At 39.3% G+C, this 12,319-nt stretch overlaps 1 non-coding gene across 1 annotated transcript; it reads left to right on the plus strand.

Moving 5' to 3' along the window:
• Positions 1 to 466: 466 nt before the first annotated feature.
• Positions 467 to 573, plus strand: LOC131228290 (small nucleolar RNA R71). The gene has a single exon (XR_009162800.1). It is a non-coding gene; the product is annotated as a small nucleolar RNA R71 (small nucleolar RNA).
• The last annotated feature ends 11,746 nt before the right edge of the window (positions 574 to 12,319 follow it).

Here is a 12,319-nt window from a genome sequence, read left to right on the forward strand (position 1 = left end):
GCCAGGATTGTATGTATTGGAGTTAGGTCTAGTAAAAGGTCTTTGATAGTTGTTTACGGCATTAGCTTGTTCATTCAACACTCCTCGAAAGGCGGGTATTGTAGGACAATTTTTAGTTGTATGAATGTTGCAATCACAGATGCTGCAAACAATTTCATTAACCTTATCCTTCTTTCCTTCCATGGCCTCAACTTTTCTTATGAGCGTAGTCACTTTACACTTGAGATTATCCTCTTCTTTCAAGAGATATAATCCACCTTTCTCCTTTAATTGAGTTGGCCTAGACGTGGTGTTTGATTTTGGGTAATAGTCCCAAGATTGTGTTTTTTCAGCCAAACTGTCGAGGTAGTCCCATACCTCGTCGACATCTTTATTAACGAACTCTCCATTACACATTGTCTCGACCATTTGGCGCATGGAAGATGTCAGTCCATCATAGGAAAAATTTGTAATGCGCCACGTTTCAAATCCGTGTTGTGGGCATGAACTGACCAAATCTTTGAACCTTTCCCAACATTGGAAGAATGTTTCATCTTTCTTTTGGGCAAAGTTCATGATTGCTTTTCTAAGGGTAATCGTTTTATGATGTGAGAAGAATTTTTTTATGAATTCCCTCTGCATGTCGTCCATGTGCCAATGGATCTAGGACGCAGTGAATGTAACCACGTCTTAGCTTTCTCTTTTAAGGAAAAAGGAAAGAGTTTCAGCCTAATTGTATCCTCAGATACATTAGGAAAACATAATGTAGCTATAATCTCATCGAACTCTTTCAAATGTACATATGGACTCTCTGATTCAAGTTCATGAAATTTGGGAAGGAGTTGGATAATTCCCGGCTTGATGTCCATTTGTCCTGTGTTTTCAGGGAAAATCATGCATGAGGGCATACTCACTCCCGCCGGTTGTAGATAATTTCGTAAAGTACGAGGCGGGGGTGCCTGATGCACCTCGTTCTCATCTTGGGTATCCTCTATCCTGGGTGGAAGTAGAGGAGGTTGGTCTTCAGCCATAACTTCAGTTAACTCAGGGGATTTCGAGCGGTGTCTAGTCCTGCGATGGATAGTCAACCCCTCAACCAATCCTCTTTCAGTCAAGAGACGTCGAGTGTTGTCACGGGCCCACTTGGGCATGAAACACTTGCAGCCCTCAATCAAATTCAAAGCCTAATCCTAAGAAAGGACAAAAAAAAAGAAAAAGAGGGAGAGTTGGAAAGAAACTACCAAATTGAAGCCCCTAAGTTAAGGACCTGCAAAAGAAAACAAACAAGTCAGATTCTAAAAAGAGAAGAACAATCCTTTAAAGGAAAGATAGCAGTAAACTGATTTCTAAAAGAAGGAATTCCTAAAAGAAAGTGGAAATTTCTAAAATAAATTAGAAAAGTCCTAAACTAGAAAGTAAATTACTAAAAGAGAACTGAAAAATAGAAAGTAGAGAATGGGCTTACCGAATTAGAAATTTCTATCTTAAAGGCCTACAAAATAGGAAGGTTAGTTTCTAAACAAAAATTCTAAAAATAAATTAGGAAACAAAATTAGATTCTAAAAGAGTTAAAATTAGAAAGTAACAAAAGAGGAAAGTTTCTAAAAATAAACTACTTCCTAAAAATAGAAGAATACTAGAATTAAAAATTTTCACAAATTAAACCCTAATTCTAAGAAGTAGAAAAAGTAGAGAGATTAGGAAGGAATTACCAATTTAGAAACTTATGTCAGGATCCTATAAAACAGGAAAACAAGTTAATTCTAGAAATCACATAAAAGTCTACAACTAAAGTTAGTCAAATTCTAATCTTAAATTAATTCTAAACCTAATTAATTTCAGAAAATCGCAACCGTCAGTCCCCGGCAACGGCGCCAAAAACTTATTCACTCCCCAAGTATAGGGTTGTGATGTAGTAATAAACTCGGTAAGACCGAGGTCGAATCCACAGGGACTGAAACTTGTACGTTTCCTGAAACTAGGTAGAAATAGAACTAGCCTAAGATGCAATCTAAATCCAATGTAAATTGATGAATAATGGTGAGAGATTAATCTAAACTTAAGGAATTCAGAGGAAGGAAACTAGGGATTCAGAGGATCCACTTGTAGGGATCAGGGAGCTCTTATGCCTGCATCATGGAAATCAAACTGAACTTACTTGATCTAGTCTTCACAAGATGAAAAGTATATGAATTAGAATGGATTCCATCATCTAACCATGCCCAGGAGACAAAGCAAACAAAGGATTAAACTAATTACCAACCAGTCAATAGTGCATGAAAGTTAGAAAGGGTACCATCATCCAACCATGCCCAGGAGATGATGGTGAATAACAGGGCTTCCTGACGTCATAAACATCAAAAGGGAGAAGAAATATTCAAAGTCATTGCAAATCCATTGTAATTTCAGTCACAACAGACCATTAAAGACTAAGAAAACCTTCCTTTAATAATCAACTAAAATCAGATTCAGTTCAGAAATTAAAAGCATGACATAGTATCTCCCATCTCGCTACAGGCTTCACCTCTTAGCCCTAGCTAAGAGGTTTAGCCACACATGAATGGGCTAAATCTTAAAAAATAAAAGAAATATAAAGGAAAAGAAGAAGAAAAACCAGGCTGCTTCACTCTCTCTCTCCGTTCCAGCTTCTCCTCAGCTTTTTCTTCTTTTCTTCCATTTTTTCTTTTTCTTCTTTTCTTCCGTTTTTTCCTCCACACGCTGATCTCCTCTCCTTTATAATCATAGGAAAGTTGGTGAAAAGAAGTACTGGCAGCTCGTCCGCAATAGAACCGGACTCCAGAACTGTGCGGAAATCAATCTTACGTTTATTCTTGGTAAAACCTATTCTTGACGCCAAAGAAGAGATCTACTCCATCCATTGGCTTCAGGACGAAGAACTACCCAGACTTGCTCGGCTTTGGATCCAAATCGTGATGGCCCATGAGATCTTCATTCCGCCATCCATCTTGCATTTACACGGTTAAAAACATATCTCTGCTGCCTCTTAAAATTTCGTCACCTAGATGATGGTAACATGGGCTGTAAGAATCTAATAGACGGTCCTGATTGATCATATGGACCGTGATGGTGGCCCACAGGATTCGCCCGCAGGCTCTGTTTCGCAACAGAGCCTGCGCGTTTTAGCGCTGTGATGTTCAATGGACCCACGATTGATGTCAGTTAAAAAATCCACACCGATCATTGAAATCTACTTGAAAAATCAATTGGAAATGGCTAGTCTTTTATTAGAATCGGTGTGGCCCATGTCGTTTTCTATTCCCCCGTCCATTCTGTGATTGACGGTTGGGAACATGCGTACGCTTACATGGTGGAAAAAGGAAACCTAGGCGTTGGTCTTGGCCGCCTCCTGAGACACTTTAACGGTTCAGATCATCTAAATGGATGATGAGTGGGGCCCACAAGGATTGACCGTCGGTCGGCGTGGAAGACGCTGGCTAATTTTGAGCTTCTTTTTGAAGAAGAGACGGTCCCTGTGTTGCCATGCATGTCTTAGTGCAAAAAGTGTACTATGTACACTTTATGATGATTATGAGAAATCCACACCATCCATCTTGTTCCCCATTTCATTTGAGCCGTGGGGGCCGAAGTTAAAGAGTATTCGGACAGCGGGTGGGCCCTAAATCAGGGTTTTATGGACTGATCTGTTAGTTCAGCCACTTTCATGAGGATCCAATGACTGAAATTTGACGTGTATGGTTAATTTTTGGTCCTCGAGCCATGTATAAAGTTTCGAGCCAAACAGATGATGGAAACCCAGTGATCTTGCATTCTGGCTGACTTTCAGGCCGCTTGAGCTTCAGTCTCAATTTTCGCGGATCCCTGGCTTGTAATTCCTTTGATCTTGGTCCCCTGAAGTCCGTCCCTTGCCTTGGTGCATTCTGAACATTAAATCCGTGCTTTTAGCATCCCGATCTAGTCTCAGCTCGCAATTCCACCTTGCAACACAAACATGATTAAAATGGGCTATTCAACAGTACCATGTTTATAAATTCAGGCAATAACTGGGTCTGATATGTAATATTCGACCCTCAACAAGATCTCAGGATGTTACCTCGCTTGATTCAAGGACACAACTGGAATCAGAGTCCTATCTTATCCAATTGGTAAGAAGAGATTTGTCAGATCTTTGAACTTCTCATGGATCTAATCATCAATGGATGAAAGTTGTAAGGATTTGGAAGTTATTCCATCACCTAACCATGCCCAAGAGACAAGGCAAACAACAGGATTTACCAATCCTACAACCAATCATAAGAAAATTGTGAAGGTTAGTAAGGATTCCATCATCCTACCATGCTCAAGGGACGATAGTGAATAATGGATCTTGCTAGTTTCACAATCTCAATTTAGGAAAAGAAGATATTTAAAGCAATTGTAGATCTATTGTAATTTGTCACAATGAACCGTTAAAAACTAAAAATATTCCTTATAATCAAACTAGAATCCAAGAGAGTTCAATAAAATATAAATCAAAACAAAGCTCACATCACAATCGCACTATCACATCTTAGCCCTAGCTAAGAGGTTTAGCCAACTATAGACATGATTGGATCTAAAACCCTAGAAAAAAGCATGAAAAAATAAGGAAGAAAGAAGAAAAACACTTGCCGACAGCTCTCCACCCTTGTTTTTCACTCCTCCAAACCCTAGATTGATTAGATAGATACCCAAGGATGCCTTGGGGACTCCAATTTGTAGTTGTGCAACACCTCCTTTTGCACCTCTTTGGAAAAATTCGGAAACTACCTCAAATTTATGCACTCTGCGTATCTTCGCGCGATTCATTCGACGACATTGAACTGCCTTCGATGTCATCGAATGTGTCTTTTATACATGCTTTTTCAGTGCTCTTGTAATTTCATCCGGACTCTATAACCTTCCATGTCATTGAACCTCCCTTCAATGTCATCGAGGGTTGCTCAATGAATCAATAATGCGTCCAAAACAGTCCAGAGAGTTTATTTAATTTTTTCAATAAATTCGATGTCATCGAGCATTGCTCGATGAATCAATAATGCGTCCAAAACAGTCCAGAGAGTTTATTTAATTTTTTCAATAAATTCGATGTCATCGAAGAGGCCTTCGATGTCATCGCTTCGATGACATCGAGCAGGTCTTTGATATCATCAAGGAGTTCTTCGAGTAATAAAAAATGGTGCCCAATATGTCCAGCAAGTTTTGTCGACATTCCACGAAAAAATTGATGTCATCGAACAGAGCTTCGAGTTATCTAACAAGTTCTCGAGTCATCGAAAACCGTCTTCAATTTGTCCAGTATCCAACTCGATTTTCTTTCATAAATTTAATGTCATCGACCTATGTTCGATGTCATCGAATGTGTCTTCGATGTCATCAAACAGTGCTCGATGACACAGTTAATGTGTATTCTGCATTTGTTCTTTCGGCTTCGTTCCTTCACCACTTGGGACCTTGAAATCTTCAATCTTGAGACCTTGAAATCTTCAATCTTTGTCTCTTAATATCCATTCTTTGCCTTAGTGATCTTTGAGCGTCAAATCCATGCTTTTAATACATTTTTCAATCCAAGTTCTTAAATCCACCTTGCAACACAAACATGAGTAAAATAGGGCATTAAGCAGTATCATGTTCATAAAACCAAGATATAAATGGGGTTCAATATGTAATATTTGACCCTCAACAGTCGTGCGACGGATGGCCCCTCTCCTTTGCCCATAATTTTTTCTTCAATCAAGATCTTCCTCTAGGTTGTTAAACCTTTTTCAGAGGAACCTCTCTCTGATACCAATTCAAATTGCACTTTATACCACTGATACTGAAGAATGAATATGAGACAATGTCATAGAGGGGGGGTGAATAGGACTTTTCAACTATTTTTGCATATTTAAAGTCTTGATTACCTAATTTAAATAATCATTTAATTTAAAGCAAGTTAGACAATTTAACTCTAACAGCTTCCAAGCCAGTTAGAGGTTCCAATCATAAAGGCTATTAAAGATATGTAAAATATAACACCTAGCCTAGTGTTGTGAGCTTGTGTGTGGAATGTGCTTCCTATCAATTCATAGCATTCATTCAATCATGTATGAGAAGTTAAAACATTCAAGCATATATAAGCATGATTAAATAGATGCGCAAATGACAATTCCAAATACAAGCATTTATAGTAGTTCGGCTACGTGCCTACTCCACTCCCGGCATCCACACTCAATCTCAAAGTACAGTAGATTTCACTATCAATGGTTTTAAAACAGGTTCACCAATAACCTTTACAGTACTACACTAAGGACACCAATTTATGCTCTCTGCAAGAAAAAAATTCCTACACTAAGAACCTATGTTTAGGCCCATCGGCCAAAGTCCCATACTAGGCACCTACTATTTAGGCCTACCAGCCAAGGTCTCATATAAGGTACCTACGTTTAGGCCCATCGGCTAAGGTCCCACATAAGGCACCTATGTTTAGGCCCACCGGCAAAGGTCCCACATAAGGAACATAAACGAGTTTGTTGATAGCAAACTCTTAACCTCAATCCTACACGAGGAAAGATACTAAACTTTGAACTCTTAACTATGACACTTACTTGTCGGATAGAATTCTCTTTTGTAGCTCATCTTGGGATGCTTGATCTTCGCGCTCTTATGCTTAAATCAGCTTCTCGTTGCTCCCCCGATCACGTAGCTTGGATTTACCTTTTTGGTTTAGCTTTACGATAAAAAAAAACCTTGCATAAGTTGTACCTATAAAGGTGACCAAGGTAATAGGAGTTGGTTAAATCTCTCATCTAGGATAATGAGTGGATTTCCTAAGAGATTCAACCTATGGATGCTGTAGAGTATCAAAAGGCAAAGGGTTTTCCTATTGGTTTGGCTTTTGTTTCATCATTAATAGGAGCTTTGAATGCTCATAGGAGTGAAAGATCATAATGAAGAGAACATAAAACTCGTATGGATAAAGTCAAAATGGACTAGGATAAGCTTGAGACACACTAGAGACTCTATGATACTTATTTCCATTAATTTTGGTAGTTCTTTTAAGCCGCTTTTATAGTTAAAAAGTTTCAACGGATATAAAACGGCTAGTTTACGGTGCTACCGAAGTCACCTTCGGTATTACTGAACTTGCTTCGATGGTACCGAAATATCTTTCGGTAGTACCAAATTAATTCCCCAAGTTGCTGACTGAAAATAGTCCTTTTTGGTGGTAGCAAACTTTGTTCGTCGGTGACACTGAATTAACATTGTAAGCTTGTTGGACTGTTTTGAGCCTCTTCGGTAACACCGAAGGTATCTTCGGTGGTATCGAAGATGCTATTCGATGGCACCTTTGTCCTACCGACAGTGGACAAATTTTCTTGTTTTGTCCAATAAATCATTCACCAACTTGGGACTTGTTAAAGCCAAGACTAAAAGATAAAAACTATGAACTTGAAATTGGCTTTGAATAGATGACATAACTTTTTCTATTTGGGTTGGGATCATCTACTTGCAAGGTTAAAATCGTATAAACAGTCCTTTGTCTTTAATATGTCTTTAATGCTTCTAATCCAGTTGCGTCGTCGATCTTCATTTGCAAAGAACTCATCCGACTAAAAAACACAAATAGTCATGTAATTAACAAACAACTGTACGATGTTGGGTGCACTTACAGTGTGTGGCATACCACGCAATCTTCTTCCCAATTTTCTACAAATGATCCTTTATACACAAGAATTTGGAAGCGGACTTGGTACATAATGCGAAAACTTTGTGGGCCACCTTGATTTTATTTATTTTGATCACTCATTCCATTCATTTCACCTAATAAGGGTATGATCTAAAAAATGAATAATATCCAAAGCTCAAGTTGACCATATCACGGGAAACAATGTGAATTGAACATCTACCGTTAAAACTTTCCTGGAGGTCATGATTTTTTTTTCTTTTTTTAATCAATCTGATATTTGTATTTTCCCTTCATCTATGTTGGTGTGATTTTATGTGCAGGTTGGATGACGAATAAACATCACTGTGGGCCTTAGAAAAGTTTAAACATTGGAAATCATTATTCTCACTGTTTCCTATAATGTGGTCCACTTGAGCTTTGGATATGCTTCAAATGTGGGATTAACCTCTGAAATGAGTTGGAAAAATAGATGGACGGTGTACATGAACCACATACATTCAATGTAGACTCAACAGAGTTTACTCCGTAGTATAGAGCCTAGTGAGTAATTAGGCAGTTCAATTACAAGAAATTCACACTTGGCTAATATTCAACCTTTGAAATAATGAGTTATTATTTCCGTCAGCCCTCAAACGAATGTTAGGCCCCACAATTTTTCTATGGTTTGATTGGGCACGGATTGAATGGTCTAGAACGCACTGCTGAGGTCAGTAGTGTGTTTGCATGATAAAGTTGTGGCCCCATCACAATGCACCTGTTAAATTTAGATCATTTTGGCGTAAGCCCCAAAATAAGGCATATCTAAAGGCCAAGTGAACCACACTATATTATTAAAAAAAATAAAATTGGGACAGTGACGCTCACTTTAAAACCTTCCCATGGCCTGATGTTTATTTCCTATCTAACTTATTCGTGGGAAAAGCAAACACAAATATTCGTGGGCATTAAGAACTTTCAATGGTAGGTGTTTAATTTCCACTGTTTTATGTGTTGTTCACTTGAACTTTGGATCTACCTAATTTTTAGGATCGTGCTGAATGGACGGTGTGGATATAACACACGCATTAATGGTGGGCCCACGGAATTTTGCCACGTACATGAATTACCCACTTGGGTGCTGTGTTCGACGGAGTGAATCCGGGTACACGAATTATTGTACTGAGTAAACTCTGTTGGGCCCACTGTGAATGTATATGGTCTATCCATGCCGTCCATCCGTTTTTTCATCTTATTTTAGTAGTTGAGACAAAAATTTAAGCATACCCAAAGATCAGGTTGACCATACCATAGGAAACAGTTGGAATAATGATTTCCACTGTTGAAACTTTTATAGGGCCCACACTGATGTCTATTTCTCATCCAACCTGTTCATAAGATCACACAGACATGGATGAAGGGAAAACACAAATACAAGCTTGATCCAAAACTTCTGTGGCCCCAAGAAATTGTCAATGGTAGATGTTCAATTAACACTGTTTCCTGTGGTGTGGTCCACTTGAGATTTGGATATACTTCTTTTTTAGGTTCAAGCCCTAAAATTATCTGTTAAAATGGATGGACGGAGTGGATAAAATACATAAATCATGGTGGACCCCACAAAGTTTACTCTTACTGAGTTACTTAGTACGCAATCGGCTTCCTGCCACAAGCAGGATTTCGAAATCGGATTGCCCACTGAGTTACTAATATCGCTCTTATCATTCTGAGTAAACTCGGTTGGGCCCACCTTAACTGTACGTGGTTTATCCATGCTGTCCATCCGTTTGCTCGGCTCATTTAAGGAGTTAGCCCAAAATTTAATCATATCCAAAGCTCAAGTGGATCATACCACATGAAACAGTGGGAATAATGATTTCCACTGTTGAAACATTTCTGGCCCCACAGCGATGTTTACTTGTCATCCAACATGGTAGAAAGATCATACAAATATGGATGAAGGGAAAACACAAATATTAGCTTGATCCAAAACTTCTGTGGCTCGAAGAATTTTTCAATGGTTCAATTCACACGGTTTCCTGTGATAAGGTCCATTTAAGCTTTGGATATGCTTCATTTTTGGGCTCAAGCACTAGTGAGCCTCACAAAGTTTACTGCAATCAGCTTCCCAGGAATTCATGCTCGGTGCAATCTGATTGGGCACACTGCATTTGATGCTGACGCCATTATTTGCATTCAAAGCCTTTCCCGTGAAGTTCCTGCGTTGGGATGCTAAATGAGGCCACGGTAATGTTTGTGAGAAATCTACACCGTCCATCCATTTTACGATCTCATTTTATAACATATCACTGAAAATTAGGTGATCCAAAGTTCAAGTGGGCCGCACGAGAGGAAAAAGTAGTTATTCAGTGACCACCATTGAAACATTTTTATGGCCACAAAAGTTTCATATGAGGTAAAATTTTTTGTCATTTTTTTGCTTGTCGTGGAATGATATGCAAAACGGATGGCCGGGCGAATTTATTATAAACATCATGGTGGGCCTCACCTAGCATCCCAGCCCGCGGATTTCTTCTACAGGAAGTTACTGCACAAGGATGCAAGGTGGGGCCCACCGAGGTATTTGTAAGCAATCCACCTCGCTCATCCTTTTTGAGAGCAAATTTTAGGACATGCGACTAAAAATAATGTGTACACAAAACTTAAGTGGGTCATACGAGAGGAAACCGTGGGGATTCAGTGTGGATCACTTGAAACATTTTTGTGGGCATAAAATTTTTGTGGAAACAGGTTTGGCTTAACGGGGAATGCAGAATGGGCTCTGTCCATCCTCCTAAAACCAAATTTTTTTTGCTTCTAAAATTACCCTTGCACACAGCGGACTTATATTCTCTATTCGTTATACACAAGTTATCTTTTAACGTGTGAAACTTCTCTGACCCGCCATGATTTATGTGTTAGATCCATATTGTCCATCAACTTTTCTAAATCACGCTAAACATGAGCCCTAAAAATAGGGGTGTACATCGAGTCGAACCGAGTCGAGCTGAGGGCTGACCTCAACTCGACTCGGCTCGAACACGGGCTGACCTCAGCTCGAACTTGGCTCGGTCCTTGAGCCTGACTGGCCAGCTCGGCTTGGTTCTGTCAACAGCTCGAAACGAGTTCGAGTCAAGATCAAGCCGAGTTCATCATTGAGGCATTTCCACAAACACCTGAACTGCAACTTCACAATCCTGTTGTTTGTAAAATAGAGGTAATGGTTTTACAGGTGTTTTATCAAACACCTTCTAAGTAACATAAAAACCAAAAAATAATAATAATAATAATAAATAAAGAAAAAAATTTATTTGTTTAATGTACACACCTTACTTGCCACTGGCCAAACCTTCCTTGCCACCAGCCACATTTGGTTGAGTCATTTGATCAAACAGTTGGTGAGCAACATCAATGGCAAAGTAACCGAGTCACCAAACTGGTTCGATCCAAGTTCGATTCGATCTGAGTCGAGTCGAGTTGGGGCCTGCTCGAACTCATTTTCGAGCTCAAAAAATCAACTTGACTTGGCTCGAACTCAGCTTCGAACCAAGTCAAATCGAGCTTTTTTGAGTCGAGTCAAGCAAGCTAACCGAGCTAACTCGGTTCGCATACACCCCTACCTAAAAATGAGGCACATACAAAGCTAAGTGGACCACGCCATAGAGTGGGGGGGATTAAACAATTACCCTTAAAACCTTCCCAGGGCCTACTATGACGTTTATTTGTCATCTAAGCTCTTCATAATGTCACACGGACCTGGATGAAAGGAAAACACCAGTATCAGCTTGATCAGAGACTTCTTTAGTCTTAAGAAGTTTTTAATGGTAGGCTCTCAACTCCCACGGTTTATAATAGTGTGGTACGGTGAGCCTTAGATTTACTTCATTTTTTATTTTATACCTTAAAACGATGTGAAAAAATGGATGGACGGTGTGGATAAAACATATATATCTTACCGGAGCATCCTTTCCATCCTAGTTGGTAGTACCCTCCGCATAAGATATGGGGAAAGCGAATTGTGCCGTGACCTCATACTATGTCAACGTCACTAAGTTTTTTGGGCTCTACTGTGGTCTGTGTTATATCCACACTATCCACCCATTTTAAGAAATAATTTTTGGGCATGAGCTCAAAAATGAGGCAAATCTAAAGCTCAAGTAGACCACACCACAGAAAGCAGGGGGATTGGACATTTCCATTAATAACTTATTAGGGCCACAGAAATTTGAATCAATCTTGATATTTTTTTTTTCCTTCATCCTTGTCTTTGTGACCTCATGAACAAGTTAGATGACAAATAAACATAATGGTGGGCCATAAGAATGTTTCAACGGTAGGAATCATTGTCTCACTGCTTTCTGTTTTGTTGTACACTTGAGCTTTAGATCTGACTCATTTTTTGTCTCATGTCTTAAAATGATGTCGCCAAATGGACGTACGGTGTAGATATAACATATATATTATGGTGTGGCTCACATAACTTGGTGATAATCACATGAGCACACACCAGGCAATCCACTTCCTGTGTATTTGGTGCGAGGCTCGGTGGATATTGAATCCAGAAGGAATTGCCTAGTAGGGGTGTACATCGAACCAGTAGAACCGTGGAACCGGACTGGAACTGACCAAACGGCCTGGTTTAGTTCGGTTCTAGAGTGCACCGGTTCTAGCTCCGGTTATAAAAATTAAAGAACCATT

Source organism: Magnolia sinica, chromosome 15 (assembly GCF_029962835.1).
Source record: "Magnolia sinica isolate HGM2019 chromosome 15, MsV1, whole genome shotgun sequence".
Lineage (NCBI taxonomy): Eukaryota > Viridiplantae > Streptophyta > Magnoliopsida > Magnoliales > Magnoliaceae > Magnolia > Magnolia sinica.